Source organism: Ranitomeya variabilis, chromosome 1 (assembly GCF_051348905.1).
Source record: "Ranitomeya variabilis isolate aRanVar5 chromosome 1, aRanVar5.hap1, whole genome shotgun sequence".
Lineage (NCBI taxonomy): Eukaryota > Metazoa > Chordata > Amphibia > Anura > Dendrobatidae > Ranitomeya > Ranitomeya variabilis.
Genome location: NC_135232.1, coordinates 502,545,726 through 502,564,152, shown reverse-complemented (window position 1 = coordinate 502,564,152; position 18,427 = coordinate 502,545,726). Strand labels below are relative to the sequence as shown.

Genomic DNA, 18,427 nt, shown 5'->3' with positions numbered 1-18,427 from the left:
ATTTAGTTTGTATGGCACACGGAGGCTGCAGTATGGCGCTTGTTGTTTAGAAGATGGTGCCGGCCACGTGGTGGCGGGAAAAGTAAAGACCGCACAGTACCAGCGGTACTTCTCTGCTCTTTATATGCCCTAGAGAGGTCCCGCTGTCTTACCAACAGGCTCCAGACAGTTCCAGTCCCACCACTGGGTTCAGGAGCCCTCCACAGCATCCCTCAGTGTGGCCGACCGCCGCTATCTCAAGCCCTGCAGCCGCAGTGCCTCAGGCCCCCATCTCCCAAGTGCATGCACCTTCAGGCTACAGCCGAGTCAGACGCGCCACCACTGGACAGCGACGGAGTCTTAGCCGGTCCCGGCAGGCATCGGGGTCAGGAGCACAAACAGCCCGATCTACCTTCTCCTCTGTCATTGCACCCGGTGAAAGGGACAGTGTTTCCACACCCCTCTTCAGAGCAGCCACAGATCCGCTCTCTCGAGAACACTGGCCTCGGTAAGTCCACCACGTCCTTCCCCTCTTAAGGCTTCAGAGGGGCAATATTTTAGAGTGTTTGGTCTGCAAAAGTCTCTTTTTCTAAAGGTTTTTGTGGCCTTAGGAAGGGAGCTCAGACAACTCGCGTCCGACTCTGTTGCTGCCTTGGCCACGCCCCCGTTTTGAAGTTTGGAGCGTTTTTCTTCTGGAATAAACACAAAAACTGTGCAAACACAAACTCTTAAATGATTCACACTTTCTTATTTTGCCACAGTTCATATGGGTTTTCTTGAAAAAAGTATGTTTTGCAGATAAGTAGCTGTCATTGCTGCTTCACCCCAGTATTTAACTAGTAGTTTGGAGTCTGTTAGCATACATCTTATAATTTCAGTCAGAGTTCTGTTTTTCCTTTCTGCTACCCCATTCTGTTCAGATATGTATGGAACAGTCTTTTGATGCTCTATTCCATTCTGTCTTAAGTAGTTTTCTAATTGGTGTCCTGTAAATTCACCTCTGTTATCACTTCTGATGATGATTAGCTTCCTCTGAAACTTGTTGTTAGGGCTAGCGGAATGCACTGATTAAATATAGATGTTTTTATTGGTGAGTTCGCAGCCCGGGGTCCACCGTGCAGGAGGAACCTGCTGCTAGCAAATGACAGCACTATATGGCGGTTACTTCACAGAGTCGCACGGAAACAAGACGCTGTGCCCTGTTAACCCCACAGGAGTTCACAGCTAACTGCCGAGCTGAAGGCAGTCTGTGGTCACGCAAACATACAATCTCCTCACCGGAGGAGCCGGTATTCTGGGGGCTTATTTCAGCCGGGGTCCTAAATCCACGCACACAATCTCCTCGCCGGAGGTGCCGGCATTCTAGGGGCTTATTTCAGCCGAGTCCCTTAACACACATAAATGTGACCACACTGGCGCATGCACATAACAGATTTGATACTAGCGCATGGCCGTGCGGCCATGCGAGCCTTATATAGCTGCAGCAAGTAAAAGACCTTCCTAGAAGGACCAATGAGAGACTGCCATACCTGAGCATGTGACCCTAGATCTCCACTGAGAGATCTTGCCCTGGGCATGCTCAGTGTGTGCAGATCAGGACTTAGTCCTAGCACCTACAGGACCTTCCTGAAAGGACCAATGGACTTAGCTGCAGTATCTGACCATGTGACCCTCGATCCCCACTGAGAGATCTTACTCAGGGCATGCTCAGAACGAGAAAAGCAGTACTTAGTCCCAGAAGCGTCTGCTCGCCGCTGCCCAGCACTGACTTCAATGGCAGAAGCAGGAAAAGCAGCAGTAACTCTTTGTACAGAGTGGGACTGAGCAAGATGCTGGGACCGACGTCTCTGCTGAGCAGGCTCCACTGCGGCAGGAGAAGAATGGGAGACCGCAGCGGTGATGGCCCGAGATTCCCCCTGTGCAGAGGCGGGAACTCAACCCCTAACATTACCCCCCCTCCTAGGGCCCCCACCTCCTTGGGCCTAGCTACGCTCAAAGGCGGCAATGAGCTGCGGAGCCTGAATGTGCTCAACAGGCTCCCAGGACCTGTCCTCTGGACCATAACCGCTCCAATCCCCTAAATAAAAATTTTTGCCACGTACCACCTTGCACCCCAAGATAGTGTTCACCTCGTATTCATCCGAAGATGAACCCGATGTCCCGGCAGATGATTCAGAAAACTGGGACATGTATACGGGCTTTAAGAGGGACACATGAAAGGTGTCAGTGATACCCAGGCGTGGAGGAAGGGCCACACGGTAGACCACAGGGTTAACCTGTTCGAGGACTTTGAAGGGACCCAAGTAGCGAGGTGCAAACTTAGTGGACTCAACTCGCAGCCTGATGTTACGGGCGGAGAGCCACACTAAGTCGCCAGGAGCAAAGATTGGAGCGGGGCACTGATGTGCATCGGCGGAGGACCTCATTCTCTCCTTGGAGGCCCGGATGGCATCCTGAGTGCAGTCCCAAATGTCCTGTGCCTCCACAGCCCAGTCTGCCACCCTGGAGTCGGCAGAAGACACGGGCATAGGCACAGGAACCCGCGGATGCTGACCGTAATTAAGAAGGAATGGAGTCTGACCAGTGGAGTCAGCTACGGCGTTGTTAAGCACAAACTCCGCCCATGGTAGCAAGGATGCCCAGTCATCCTGCCTAGCAGAAACAAAATGTCGCAAATATGTGACCAGAGTCTGGTTGGCCCTCTCTACCAACCCATTCGTCTCGGGATGATATGCTGAAGAGAGATTCAACTCAATGCTGAGTAGATGACAAAGCTCTCTCCAGAACCGAGACGCAAACTGGGGACCCCGGTCACTGACAATTTTGTCCGGCATACCGTGTAGGCGAAAGACATGTTTAATAAACAACGCTGCCAGAGCCCATGCAGAAGGTAGCCGTGGAAGAGGCACCAAATGCACCATTTTGGAAAAATGGTCGGTGATCACCCAAATAATGGTGCAGCCACAGGACTTGGGTAAGCCCACCACAAAGTCCATCCCGACCATCTCCCAGGGCCTGTCTGCCACCGGCATGGGATAAAGTAAGCCAGCTGGCCATTGTCGAGGAGACTTATTTTTGGCGCAGGAGACACACGCCCGAATATAGTCTCCGACGTCACGGGCCATATGCGGCCACCAGTACGTCCTCGCCAGAAGCTCAGATGTCCTTTTGGTCCCAAAGTGTCCACCCACCCTGGACGAGCGAGCCCAAGAGAGAACCTCCGGTCGCAAATTTGCTGGCACAAAAGTCTAACCCGGGGGCACAGACTCTAGCGAAACCGGAGACACGGTCCTCAGACTCTCAGATGGTACAATAAGCGGAGGTTCCTCCTCCTCCGCTGATGACACTACGGAGCGGGAGAGAGCATCGGCACGAATGTTCTTCTCCCCGGAGAGAAAATGGATAGTGAAATGAAACCGGGAGAAGAACAGGGACGATCTGGCCTGGCGAGAATTTAGCCACTGGGCAGTCTGAATATAGACCAAGTTCTTGTGGTCGGTGAAAACTTGGAAGGGAAAACGAGCCCCCTCCAAGAGATGTCTCCACTCCGAGAAGGCCAACTTCATAGCTAGCAACTCCCTGTCCCAGATGGAATAATTCCTCTCTGCCGGTGTGAAGGTCTTAGAGAAAAAGAAGCAGGGATGCTTCCGACCTTGAGCATCCTTTTGGATTAGGACTGCTCCAGCACCGACAGATGAGGCATCCACCTCCATTATGAAAGGTTTATCTACATCGGGGCGATGTAGAATGGGAGCACTAGCAAAGTGGGACTTAATAGAGAGAAAGGCCTTGGAGACCTCTTCTGACCACAACTTGGGATTTGCTCCCTTTTTGGTGAGGGCAACCAAAGGAGCTACCAAAGTTGAGAAGTGGGGAATGAACTGGCGATAGTAATTAATGAACCCCATAAAGCGCTGCACCGCTTTGAGAGAATGGGGTTCTTGCCAGTCCATCACAGCCTGTAGCTTGGCAGGATCCATAGCCAATCCTTGGGCCGAGATGATATAGCCCAGGAAAGGCAAAGACTCCTGCTCAAATACACACCTCTCCAACTTGGCATAGAGGGAATTTGCCCGTAGGAGGTTGAAGACTTTGCACACATCTCTCCGGTGGGAGTCTATATCTGGAGAGTAGATGAGAATATCATCCAGGTAGACTACAACCGAGGTGGAGAGCATATCCCGGAAGATATCGTTTACAAAGTCTTGGAAAATGGCGGGGGCATTACAAAGCCCAAAGGGCATCACCAGATATTCATAGTGCCCATCCCTGGTGTTAAAAGCCGTCTTCCATTCGTCCCCCTCACGGATGCGAATCAGGTTGTAAGCACCCCGCAGATATAATTTAGTAAACACTCTTGCTCCCCGAAGCCTGTCAAAAAGCTCAGATATCAGGGGCAGAGGGTACTTGTTCTTAACGGTCATGGCGTTAAGACCCCTGTAATCTATGCATGGACATAATTCTCCGTTCTTCTTCTGCATGAAGAAGAAACCAGCCCCTGCAGGTGACACAGACTTCCTAATGAATCCCCTTGCCAGATTCTCCTGGATGTACTGAGACATTGCCTCCGTCTCTGGGAGAGACAATGGGTAGACTCAACCCCGGGGAGGCTCAGCACCAGGCAAGAGGTCAATAGGACAGTCATAGGGGCGGTGAGGCTGAAGAGTCTCCGCAGCCTTTTTGGAGAACACGTCCGCATAGGGCCAATATTGCTTGGGGAGAGAGGAGAGATCTGCGGGTACCTCTGTAGTAGCAACCTGAACGCATTCCCTCTGACATCTACCCCCACAAGATTCACTCCATTCCAAAATCCTGCCTGTGGACCACTCAATATGAGGAGAGTGGTACCGTTGCCAAGGTATCCCTATGAGGACCTCATCAATTCCCTCAGGAATGACGAGCAGAGATATTATCTCCTGATGAGATGGCGACATGGATAGAGTAAATGGGATGGTCTGGTGTGTAATCTGTGAGGGCAGTGTCGACCCATTCACCACTCGTACGGTCACTGGTTGGGCGAGCATCACCAGAGGTATTGCGTGTCGTTGGGCAAAAGCAGAAGACATCAAATTGCCCTCCTCCCCGGAATCCATGCAAAGCTCTACCGAATGAGTGGATGGGCCAATGGTAATTGTCCCCTTAAAGGACAATTTTGAGGCAAACTTTGCCATGTCTAGTGAACCTCCACCTACTACCACTAGATGCTGACGGTTCCCCGACTGCTGAGGACATCTGGTGGCAAGATGTCCTGACTGCCGGCAAACATGATAGACCCTAAGTGCACGAGCGGTCCGGGACTTAGGTCCCGCTCGTAGCACCTCCATGGCCTCATGTGACTCGGGTGCCTGGACCGGAGATTCCAAAGGTTTGGCGAAGGTGGGAGCCAGCCGAAACCTCTGCCTACACTGGGCTCGCTCTAACCTCCGCTCGTTAAAACGGAGGTCAATACGAGTAGATACAGCTATTAACTCCTCCAGTGTGGCGGGAATCTCCCTAGTGGCCAGAGCATCCTTAACATGGTCAGCCAGCTCCCTCCAAAATATAGGGATGAGGGCTTTATCCGACCACTCCAGCTCAGATGCTAAGGTGTGGAAGTGGACGGCAAAATGGCTGACCAAGGACGAGCCCTGAGTCAATGCCAACAGTTGGAGCGCCGTATCATGGGTGACTCGAGGTCCTAAAAAGACCTGTTTCAGAGTGCTCAGAAACAGCGGAGCACTCTGCACCACATGATCGCCACGCTCCCACCGCGGCGTAGCTCACTCCAACGCCCTGTCCGACAGGAGAGACATAATGAATCCCACCTTTGTCCGCTCTGTAAGGAAACGTGCAGCCAGGAGCTCGAGGTGTATAGAGCACTGGCTCATGAAACTCCTACATGATTTGCCATCACCAGAGAATTTTTCTGGCAGCGGGAGGCGAGACAGGGTCAGAACAGGAGTGGCAGTGGACAAAGCTGCTGCAGCCACGCTAGCAGCCTGAATAGCTACTGCGGTAACATCCACAGCTGAGGTTGTGCACTCGAGAGCCGCCAACCTACCCTCCAGCTGCTGGATGTACTGCAAAGATTGCTGTTTGTCCGCCATTGCTAGCCAGACCCTGGCGCTAGTATTATGTTAGGGCTAGCGGAACGCACTGATTAAATATAGATGTTTTTATTGGTGCGTTCGCAGCCCGGGGTCCACCGTGAAGGAGGAACCTGCTGCTAGCAAATGACGGCACTATATGGCGGTTTAAGCGAACTCTGTTACTTCACAGAGTCGCACGGAAACAAGATGCTGTGCCCTGTTAACCCCACAGGAGTTCACAGCTAACTGCCGAGCTGAAGGCAGTCTGTGGTCACGCAAACATACAATCTCCTCACCGGAGGAGCGGGTATTCTATGGGCTTATTTCAGCCGGGGCCCTAAATCCACACACAAAATCTCCTCGCCGGAGGTGCCGGCATTCTAGGGGCTTATTTCAGCCAAGTCCCTGAACACACATAAATGTGACCACACTGGCGCATGCACATAACAGATTTGATACTAGCGCATGGCCGTGCGGCCATGCGAGCCTTATATAGCTGCAGCAAGTAAAAGACCTTCCTAGAAGGACCAATGAGAGACTGCCATACCTGAGCATGTGACCCTAGATCTCCACTGAGAGATCTTGCCCTGGGCATGCTCAGTGTGTGCAGATCAGGACTTAGTCCTAGCACCTACAGGACCTTCCTGAAAGGACCAATGGACTTAGCTGCAGTATCTGACCATGTGACCCTCGATCCCCACTGAGAGATCTTACTCAGGGCATGCTCAGAACGAGAAAAGCAGTACTTAGTCCCAGAAGCGTCTGCTCGCCGCTGCCCAGCACTGACTTCAATGGCAGAAGCAGGAAAAGCAGCAGTAACTCTTTGTACAGAGTGGGACTGAGCAAGACGCTGGGACCGACGTCTCCGCTGAGCAGGCTCCACTGCGGCAGAAGAAGAATGGGAGACCGCAGCGGTGATGGCCCGAGATTCCCCCTGTGCAGAGGGAACTCGACCCCCTAACACTTGTTATTTGACTTTGTCACATAGCCTTTTAATTTTTCAAAAACTTCACTTTTGTTCTTTATCAAGTTCATTCGTATCTTGAGTAGTCATCTATGAAGGTCACCATATATCTATTACTCCCTGATGTGGTCACTTTCATGGGTACACATACATCAGTGTGTACCAAGTCAAGTGGTCTTGTGCTTTTTGTTTCACTCTCTTGTAGCTTTAGATTTTATACAAAATTCACATTTTACGGTAATTATGCAATCAGATATCAATAGGTATTTTGTCAAATTCTTCTTTTGTAATGCCATTATACTCTCACGATGTCTGTGGCCTAGAGGTCTATTCCAAATGTGAATACAATTCTTGTGATCATGTGTACATAACTTCATCTGTTCCTTTAATTCATCTAGATGATGTAATTGTTCACCTGCTTTAACATTAATTATTACCTTATCTCTTGCTAGGATTGTACAATTATCTTCTTTGAATTCTATAGTACGTCCTTTGGTTGTCAGGCGCTTTACGGATAACAATCCCCCTTCTAGTCCTGGAACATATAACACATCCTTTACTAGTAACTTTGAATTATGCCCAAATCTATCAGGGCAGATTAGCATTCCTTGTCCAATACCTTCTGAGGTTATTTTACTCTCATTCTACAAGATAAATTGCTTCCTTCTTATTTTCATCAAGTTCAGTAAAGAAGCTTTTATCACTAGTCTTGTGACTTGCTGCTCCTGAGTCAAGAAACCAGCCTGACGATGACTCTTTATCAGTTACTTTAAAGGTACCATTCCAGTGATCTGCTTGTGGGTTAGAAATTGTGCTTTTTACTTTCTGTTTATTCTCCTTTTGGTGTAATTTCTGTTGTTCTACTTTCCATATAGTACATATGCTTTCCACATAGTTTTTCTTTAAATGTCCCTTTTTCTTACATCTGAAACATTCTCTTGTCTCTGTATTATGGGGCTTCTTGTCTGTTGCTTTAAGAGCATTTTCACTATCCCTATCATTGGAATCATTTGTTTGCTCTTTCCTTTTATGCAGGGGTGGGATTCAGCCGGTACGACCCGGTACGGGGCAGCCGTTTACTAAAATTTCTATCTGCCAGCGTTCCGGTAATTGAAAATGGTTACCACGCCCCCGGACCGCCTCCGGACCGCCCCCGGACGGGTTGCTGTGCTGCTGGTGGGGATTGTTCACCCCGGGAGGAGCGGGACCCGATCGTGGAAGAAGGGGTCCTCCAGGCTGTGTGACCCGATCGCGGCAGAAGATAAGAAAAGAAAAAAAAGTTCACTCACCTCACCGCCGGGTTCCTCCGTCCAGCAGCAGCCTATCAGCTTGCGATTCCGGGACGAGCCTCCTACACGGGACGACGTGACGACGTCACTGTACACGTCGTTCCGTGCAGGGAGCTTTCTCCGGCACCTCGTAGGCTGCGGCTGGGAGTGAGAATACTGTCTACAGGGAGTGAGAAGACTGCAGCGAGAGAGGAGAAGACTGCAGAGAGAGAGGAGAAGACTGCAGAGAGCGCCGTTTGTAAGTATGGGAGTTCAAACATTTTTTTTTTTGCATGGGGCAGTGTGGCTATTGGGGGCGCTATGACTATTGGGGGCACTGCCGTGGCTATTAGGGGGCACTGTGACTTGGGGCACTGTTGTGGCTATTAGGGGGCGCTGTGACTATTGAGGGCACTGTTGTGACTATTAAGGGGCACTATGGTGGCTATTAGGGGGGCACTATTACTATTGGGGGCAGTGTGGTGGCTATTAGGGGGCACTGCTACCATCTTGGTTGCTCTTCTCTGGACTTGCTCCAGTATATTGATGTATTTCTTAAATTGAGGCTCCCAGAACTGTACACAGTATACAGGTGAGGTCTGACCAGGGCAAAGCAATGGCGGGATAAATCACCTCCCCTGATCTAGATTCAATAGTTGTCTTGATACATCCCAGAATGTTGTTTATTTTTAGTGACCAACTGTAAAGCTACTGGCTCCAAACACAGTGGACGCCACATTGACTTTATAGAAGACGCCTCAAGGTTTGACCAAACCTTTTGAATCATTTACACACAAAATGAAGAGATAATCTACACTTTTGTCTTTTTTCCACACTGGAAACAAGAAGGGAAGAATTGAGGAAGTGAACATTGGTGCTAGTACTTCAAATGCCAATAAAGCATCTGAAACTTGTGGCAATATTGTTCATGGTACCAATGTTAACATTGGCCAGAACACTGATTCATGTGGTGCCAACGCTTTACATGAACTGGACAGTGATGTACAAGATGATAATGTTAGAAGGACATGGGAAATGTAGTAGCTGAATCGGATGTCATAAGTGAGATTAGCAGTGATGTACATGGTGTTGCTGACGTTCTATGTGATCATTCTGATGATGACACTGCTTCAGCTATACATGATAGCAGCATCGTGGATGGTCAGAGTTCAGTTTCTGATGCTTCATTAGAGACCCAGCCGCTTAGTGTTCCATGTTGGTCACAAAAACAAATTGACTACTTCACAAACTTGCATCCATGGGTCAAACTAAAGGATGGAAAACTGGGGTGTACTGTGTGCAGTAAAGTTGGAAGCTCATTAGGAGCTGAAAGGGCCAAATCGTGTCATCTTTCTGAGGAGTGGAAGACTTTTTCAGTGAAGCCATGTGGAACCCTGAAAAAAAACCAGCAATCCTCTTTTCGCAAAAAAATTAGAGAACATGCAATGTCCAAAGCTCATAATAAAGCAGAGGAAATTGTTAATACCGCTAAAAATGATGCACTAGTAAAGGCACTTGACCGGGTCCATGAGAAGGCATTGGATTCCACTGTAAATGTTTTTCATGTTGTTTATAGCCTAGCGCTGCATAATCGGCCTATGTCTGACATACAAGGGCACGTTGAACTGTTGCAAACCATTGGTGTGGACCTTGGAGTAGGCCTTCATTCTAGGAAGACTGCTATAACAATAATCCAGCATATATCCTCCGAAATGAGGAAGTCTTTGTTTTCGAAAATAATTAGTTTCAGGTCTAAATTTTCCATTGTAACTGATGAATCGTCAACTGTGTCACAGAAAAGTGTGCTTGTGATCTACATCCGTTGTGAGCTTCCCGATGCTCCAGAGCCTGTTAACATCTTTGTAGATTTAAAGGAGCTTGAATGTACTAGTGCTGACTCAATAACCAATGCCCTGTTTGCCTGCTTGAAGGAGAATGGCTTTGACCAGCAGTATATGCAAGAAAATTTAATTGGATTTTGCTCTGATGGGGCTAGTGCCATGTTGGGGAGTTAAGGCCCCGTCTCACACAGCGACGCTGCAGCGATACAGACAACGATGCTGATCGCTGCAGCGTCGCTGTTTTGTCGCTGTGTGGTCGCTGGGGAGCTGTCACACAGACAGCTCTCTCCAGCGACCAACGATCAGGGGAACGACTTCGGCATCGTTGAAACTGTCTTCAACGATGCCGAAGTCCCCCTGCAGCACCCGGGTAACCAGGGTAAACATCGGGTTACTAAGCGCAGGGCCGCGCTTAGTAACCCGATGTTTACCCTGGTTACCAAAAAAAACAAACAGTACATACTCACCATCTGTTGCCCGTCAGGTCCCTTGCCGTCTGCTTCCCGCTCTGACTGTGTGCCGCCTGTCATGAATCCCAATGGCTAGGGATAGCACAGGACAAGCAAAGTACAAATATATTACGGACGAGCTCTAGGGTGATGGAACCTGGGCTGACCGCTGCCCTACGCCTGACAAACGCAACTAGAGATAGCCAGGGAGCGTGCCTACGTTGGTTCTAGACGCCACGCACCAGCCTAAGAGCTAACTAGCACTGCAGAGAAAATAAAGACCTCACTTGCCTCCAGCGGAATGAACCCCAAAAGATATAGTTGCCCCCCACATGTATTGACGGTGAAATGAGAGGAAGGCACACACATAGAGATGATATATATAGTTTTAGCAAATTGAGGCCCGCTGTAAACTAGAAAGCAGAACGATACAAAAGGGGACTGAGCGGTCAGCAAAAAACCCTAATCAAAAAAAACCATCCTGAGATTACAAGAACCCATGTGCCAACTCATGGCACATGGGGAGAACCTCAGTCCACTAGAGCTACCAGCTAGCATAGAGACATAATAAGCAAGCTGGACAAAAAACCAAACAACTGAAAATCAGCACTTAGCTTATCCTGAAAGATCTGGGAGCAGGTAGGCAGGAACCAAACAGAGCACATCTGAATACATTGATAGCCGGCAAGGGAAATGACAGAAAGGCCAGGTAAAATAGGAAACACCCAGCCACTGATGGACAGGTGGAAACCAAAGGCCGCAACCCACCAAAGTCACCCAGTACCAGCAGTAACCACCAGAGGGAGCCCACAAACAGAATCCACAACAGTACCCCCCCCTTGAGGAGGGGTCACCGAACCCTCACGAGAACCCCCAGTGCGATCAGGGTGAGCTCTATGGAAGGCGCGGACCAAATCAGTCGCATGAACATCGGAGGCGACCACCCAGGAATTATCCTCCTGACCATAACCCTTCCACTTAACCAAATACTGGAGTTTGCGGCTGGAAACACGAGAATCCAAGATCTTCTCAACAACATACTCCAATTCTCCCTCCACCAGCACCGGAGCAGGAGGCTCAACCGAAGGAACAACGGGCACCTCATACCTCCGCAACAACGACCGATGGAACACATTATGAATAGCAAACGATGCTGGGAGATCCAAACGAAAAGATACAGGGTTAAGAATCTCCGAGATCCTATAAGGACCGATGAACCGAGGCTTGAACTTAGGAGAAGAGACCTTCATAGGGACAAAACGAGAAGACAACCACACCAAATCCCCAACAAGAAGTCGGGGACCCACGCGGCGACGGCGATTAGCAAACTGCTGAGTCCTCTCCTGAGATAACTTCAAATTGTCCACCACCTGATTCCAAATCTGATGTAGCCTGTCCACCACCACGTCCACTCCAGGACAATCCGAAGGCTCCACCTGACCAGAGGAAAAACGAGGATGAAACCCCGAATTACAAAAAAAAGGAGAGACCAACGTGGCCGAACTAGCCCGATTATTAAGAGCAAATTCGGCCAGTGGCAAAAAAGCAACCCAGTCATCTTGATCAGCAGAAACAAAACACCTCAAATAAGTTTCCAAGGTCTGATTAGTTCGCTCCGTCTGGCCATTCGTCTGAGGATGGAATGCAGACGAGAAAGACAAATCAATGCCCATCTTGGCACAAAACGTCCGCCAAAATCTAGACACAAACTGGGATCCCCTGTCAGAAACGATATTCTCCGGAATCCCATGCAAACGAACCACGTTCTGAAAAAATAAAGGGACCAACTCAGAGGAGGAAGGCAACTTAGGCAAGGGCACCAAATGAACCATCTTAGAAAAGCGGTCACACACAACCCAGATAACGGACATTTTCTGTGAAACCGGGAGATCAGAAATAAAATCCATGGAAATGTGCGTCCAAGGCCTCTTCGGGATGGGCAAGGATAACAACAACCCACTGGCCCGAGAACAGCATAGCTTAGCTCGAGCACACACTTCACAAGACTGCACAAAGGTACGCACATCCCTAGACAAGGAAGGCCACCAAAAAGACCTGGCCACCAAGTCTCTAGTACCAAATATTCCAGGATGACCAGCCAACACAGAAGAATGGACCTCGGAGATGACTCTACTGGTCCAATCATCCGGAACAAACAGTCTTTCTGGTGGACAACGATCCGGTTTATCCACCTGAAACTCCTGCAATGCACGTCGCAAGTCTGGGGATACGGCGGACAATATTACCCCATCCCTAAGGATACCAGTAGGCCCAGAGTCTCCAGGAGAGTCAGGCACAAAACTCCTGGAAAGAGCATCTGCCTTCACATTCTTTGAACCTGGCAGGTATGAAACCACGAAATTGAAACGAGAAAAAAACAACGACCAACGAGCCTGTCTAGGATTCAAACGCCTGGCAGACTCAAGGTAAATGAGATTCTTGTGATCAGTCAAGACCACCACACGATGTTTAGCACCCTCAAGCCAATGACGCCACTCCTCAAATGCCCACTTCATGGCCAAAAGCTCCCGATTACCCACATCATAATTGCGCTCGGCGGGCGAGAATTTTCTAGAGAAGAATGCACATGGCTTCATCACCGAGCCATTAGAACTTCTCTGTGACAAAACCGCCCCCGCTCCAATCTCGGAAGCATCAACCTCAACCTGAAAAGGAAGTGAAACATCTGGTTGACACAACACAGGAGCAGAAGAAAACCGGCGCTTAAGATCCTGAAAGGCCTCCACGGCCGCAGGAGACCAATCAGCAACATCAGCACCCTTTTTAGTCAAATCAGTCAAAGGTTTAACAATACTGGAAAAATTAGCAATGAACCGACGATAAAAATTAGCAAACCCCAAGAACTTCTGAAGGCTCTTAACAGATGTAGGTTGTGTCCAGTCACAAATCGCCTGAACCTTGACGGGATCCATCTCAATAGTAGAAGGAGAAAAAATGTACCCCAAAAAAGAAATCTTCTGGACTCCGAAGAGACACTTTGAGCCCTTCACAAACAGAGAATTGGCCCGCAGAACCTGAAACACCTTCCTGACCTGTAGAACATGAGACTCCCAGTCATCAGAAAACACCAAAATATCATCCAAATACACAATCATAAACTTATCCAGATATTCACGGAAAATATTGTGCATAAAGGACTGAAAGACTGACGGAGCATTGGAGAGTCCAAAAGGCATTACCAAATACTCAAAATGGCCCTCAGGCGTATTAAATGCGGTTTTCCACTCATCACCCTGTTTTATCCGCACCAGATTATACGCACCGCGAAGATCTATCTTAGTGAACCACCTAGCCCCCTTAATACGAGCAAACAAATCAGTCAATAATGGCAATGGATACTGATACTTGACTGTAATCTTATTCAGAAGGCGATAATCTATACAAGGCCTCAGGGAACCATCTTTTTTTGCCACGAAAAAAAAACCTGCTCCCAGAGGGGACGAAGATGGACGAATATGTCCCTTTTCCAAGGACTCCTTAATATAATTCCGCATAGCAGTATGCTCTGGCAGTGACAGATTAAATAAACGACCCTTAGGGAACTTACTGCCAGGAATCAATTCTATAGCACAGTCACAATCTCTATGCGGAGGGAGCGAATTGAGCTTAGGCTCCTCAAAAACATCCCTATAGTCAGACAAAAACGCAGGGATCTCAGAAGGAGTAGATGAAGCGATTGAAATTGGAGGTGCATCATCATGAACCCCCTGACATCCCCAGCTTAACACAGACATTGTTTTCCAGTCCAGGACAGGATTATGAGTTTGTAACCATGGCAGACCAAGCACTAGTACATCATGTAAATTATAAAGTACAAGGAAGCGAATCACCTCCTGATGAACGGGAGTCATGCGCATGGTCACTTGTGTCCAATACTGCGGTTTATTCATAGCCAATGGTGTAGAGTCAATTCCCTTCAGAGGAATAGGAACTTCCAGAGGTTCCAGACTAAAACCGCAGCGTTTAGCAAATGACCAATCCATAAGACTCAGGGCAGCGCCCGAATCCACATAGGCATCGACGGAATTGGAAGACAGTGAAAAAATCAGAGTCACAGACAAAATGAACTTAGGCTGCAGAGTACCAATGGCAAAAGATTTATCAACCCTTTTTGTGCGTTTAGAGCATGCTGATATAACATGAGCTGAATCACCACAATAGAAACACAATCCATTTTTCCGCCTATAATTTTGCCGTTCACTTCTGGACTGAATTCTATCACATTGCATAGTCTCAGGTGCCTGTTCAGAAGACACCGCCAACTGGTGCACGGGTTTGCGCTCCCGTAAACGCCGATCAATCTGAATGGCCATAGCCATAGACTCATTCAGACCTGTAGGCGTAGGGAACCCCACCATAATATCCTTAATGGCCTCAGAAAGACCATTTCTGAAGTTTGCAGCCAGGGCGCACTCATTCCACTGAGTAAGCACCGACCATTTCCGAAACTTCTGACAATATATCTCCGCTTCATCATGCCCCTGAGAGAGGGCTAATAAAGCCTTTTCAGCCTGAATCTCCAGGTTAGGTTCCTCATAGAGCAATCCCAATGCCAGAAAAAACGCATCCACACTGAGCAATGCAGGATCCCCTGGTGCCAATGCAAATGCCCAATTCTGAGGGTCGCCCCGCAGGAAAGATATTACAATCTTGACCTGTTGAGCAGGGTCTCCAGAGGAGCGAGATTTTAAAGAAAGAAACAATTTACAATTGTTCCTGAAATTCAGGAAGGTAGATCTATCTCCAGAAAAGAACTCTGGAATAGGAATTCTAGGTTCAGACATGGGAGTGTGAACAACAAAATCCTGTATGTTTTGAACTTTTGCCGCGAGATTACTCAGGCTGGAAGCCAAACTCTGGGCATCCATGTTAAACAGCTAAGATCAGAGCCATTCAAGGGTTAAGAGGAGGTAAGAAGCAGCTAGACAGCAATTAAGGGCTAGGCAGCAAAACTCTGAAGGGAAAAAAAAAAATAAAAATTTCCCTTAAACACTTCTCTTTCTCCTGCTTCAGCCCAAACAATTAACGCTTTGTGGGCCGGCTATACTGTCATGAATCCCAATGGCTAGGGATAGCACAGGACAAGCAAAGTACAAATATATTACGGACGAGCTCTAGGGTGATGGAACCTGGGCTGACCGCTGCCCTACGCCTGACAAACGCAACTAGAGATAGCCAGGGAGCGTGCCTACGTTGGTTCTAGACGCCACGCACCAGCCTAAGAGCTAACTAGCACTGCAGAGAAAATAAAGACCTCACTTGCCTCCAGCGGAATGAACCCCAAAAGATATAGTTGCCCCCCACATGTATTGACGGTGAAATGAGAGGAAGGCACACACATAGAGATGATATATATAGTTTTAGCAAATTGAGGCCCGCTGTAAACTAGAAAGCAGAACGATACAAAAGGGGACTGAGCGGTCAGCAAAAAACCCTAATCAAAAAAAACCATCCTGAGATTACAAGAACCCATGTGCCAACTCATGGCACATGGGGAGAACCTCAGTCCACTAGAGCTACCAGCTAGCATAGAGACATAATAAGCAAGCTGGACAAAAAACCAAACAACTGAAAATCAGCACTTAGCTTATCCTGAAAGATCTGGGAGCAGGTAGGCAGGAACCAAACAGAGCACATCTGAATACATTGATAGCCGGCAAGGGAAATGACAGAAAGGCCAGGTAAAATAGGAAACACCCAGCCACTGATGGACAGGTGGAAACCAAAGGCCGCAACCCACCAAAGTCACCCAGTACCAGCAGTAACCACCAGAGGGAGCCCACAAACAGAATCCACAACAGCCGCCGTACAGTGAGAGCAGAGCGGTGACGTCACTGCTGTGCTCTCACTGTACGGCGGCAGTCAGAGCAGGAAGCAGACGCCAAGGGACCTGACGGGCAACAGATGGTGAGTATGTACTGTTTGTTTTTTTTGGTAACCAGGGTAAACATCGGGTTACTAAGCGCGGCCCTGCGCTTAGTAACCCGATGTTTACCCTGGTTACCAGTGAAGACATTGCTGGATCGGTGTCACACACACCGATTCAGCGATGTCAGCGGGACCTCAACGACCAAAAAAAGGTCCAGGCCATTCCGACACGACCAGCGATCTCGCAGCAGGGGCCTGATCGCTGGTACGTGTCACACATAGCGAGATCGCTACTGAGGTCGCTGTTGCGTCACAAAACTTGTGACTCAGCAGCGATCTCGCTAGCGATCTCGCTATGTGAGACGGGGCCTTAAGTCTGGTGTGGCTTCCAAAATTCAAAAAGAATTCCCAAATGTAGTCATATGGCACTGCTTAAGCCACAGAATACAGCTTGCACTTGATGATGCTGTTAAAACAGTTTCTCAAGTTAATCACTTTAAAATGTTTCTGGAAAAAATCTACAGCATCTACCATGTTTCTAACAAACAATATTCTCAGCTCCACAATATTGCAGCAGATTTAGAATTGGAGATTATTAAGATAGGTCGAATTCTAGGACCTCGGTGGGTGGCATGTAGTGTCCGTGCTGCCAAAGCAGTGTGGAGAGCATATCCAGCTTTGTACCAGCATTTTTCCAGCTCTAAGTCTCTCATCGGAATGGCAAAAAAGATGGCTAACATTTCTTTTTTAAAAGATCTAGCTTTAATGATTGATATTCTAGATGAACTAGCACTTTTATCACTTGCTTTACAAGAAAGGGAGGTATCTGTAGTGAAAGCTGACCGACTTCTCTGCAGGTGCATTAGGGCACTTCAAAACTTAAAAGATTGTCCCGGAAAGTATGAGGTACAGGCTGGTACGATTATCCAAGCCGAGCCATTTAAAAGTATTCCTTTTGAATCCAGTGAGAAAAATACTGCCCTTCCAAGCGCGCTCTTAATTCAGTGTGTCATAGACAATATGCAAAGCCGCTTGTTTTCCACTGCAAATAGTCGACTAATGGACAGTGACACACGTGAACACAATGCGGACCACTACAAACATTTACTGTCCCTATTCTCTTTGCTTGAGCCTGAATCGTGGACAGCTGATGTTACATTGTCACCGTGGCGAGAAGGGGAACACAAATTGGAACAATTAAGTCAGCTAGTCAAATATCAGATTCCAATAAACGATTTCCGTGACTTTGTTGATAACCGATATCTTTCAAATCGCTCTATGCCGCCTTCCATTCAGCAGGCCAAAAAAATAGTTTGAGTCATCGCTGTTAGTAGTGCAGAGGCAGAAAGAGGGTTCAGTACACATGAGAGAAGCGCACTCACTGTATCTAATATATCGCATCTGATGACTGTGAAGATACTTGGGAAACCTGTGACGGATTGGGAGCCGCTTAAATATGTCAAATCCTGGTTACGGAAGAAACACCATACTGCCACAGACCAGAGAGTGCGAAAAGCCCCCAAAATTCAGCATGATGATCATTCAACAGCTATATGGTCATTGCTGTAATTCTGATAGCACTTCAGTTGAGTCAAAGGGATACCTCCCTGGATTCTCCATTGAGTACTATAACCTAGATTAGAGGACTTATAGTGAGTGGCAGGTTCCCTTTAGAGGGCATTGTTTTTGTTAATATTGTTAATATTGCGATCCGTGGGCTGTAAAGTTCGATTTACCTTGTTGTAAGGTTTATATTGTATACTGTTTATTATAAAACTTTTAAATACTTTTATAAAAGAAAATTAAACTTTTTTATATTATATTACAGTATTAAACTTTTCTTTGGTTAGAATCCTTGAATACTGTTTTTGCTTTCAAGTGAGTACTACATAGTTTACTGTTTCATACTTCTACTTTAGTAATTTAACTAAGGATGTTGTGGACTGATCAGCTAAAGCACCTTGTACAC

General features: G+C 47.9%; 1 pseudogene; it reads left to right on the top strand.

Annotated features, from left to right (window-relative positions):
- Positions 1–9,307: 9,307 nt before the first annotated feature.
- Positions 9,308–17,775, top strand: LOC143796527 (E3 SUMO-protein ligase KIAA1586 pseudogene; annotated as a pseudogene).
- The last annotated feature ends 652 nt before the right edge of the window (positions 17,776–18,427 follow it).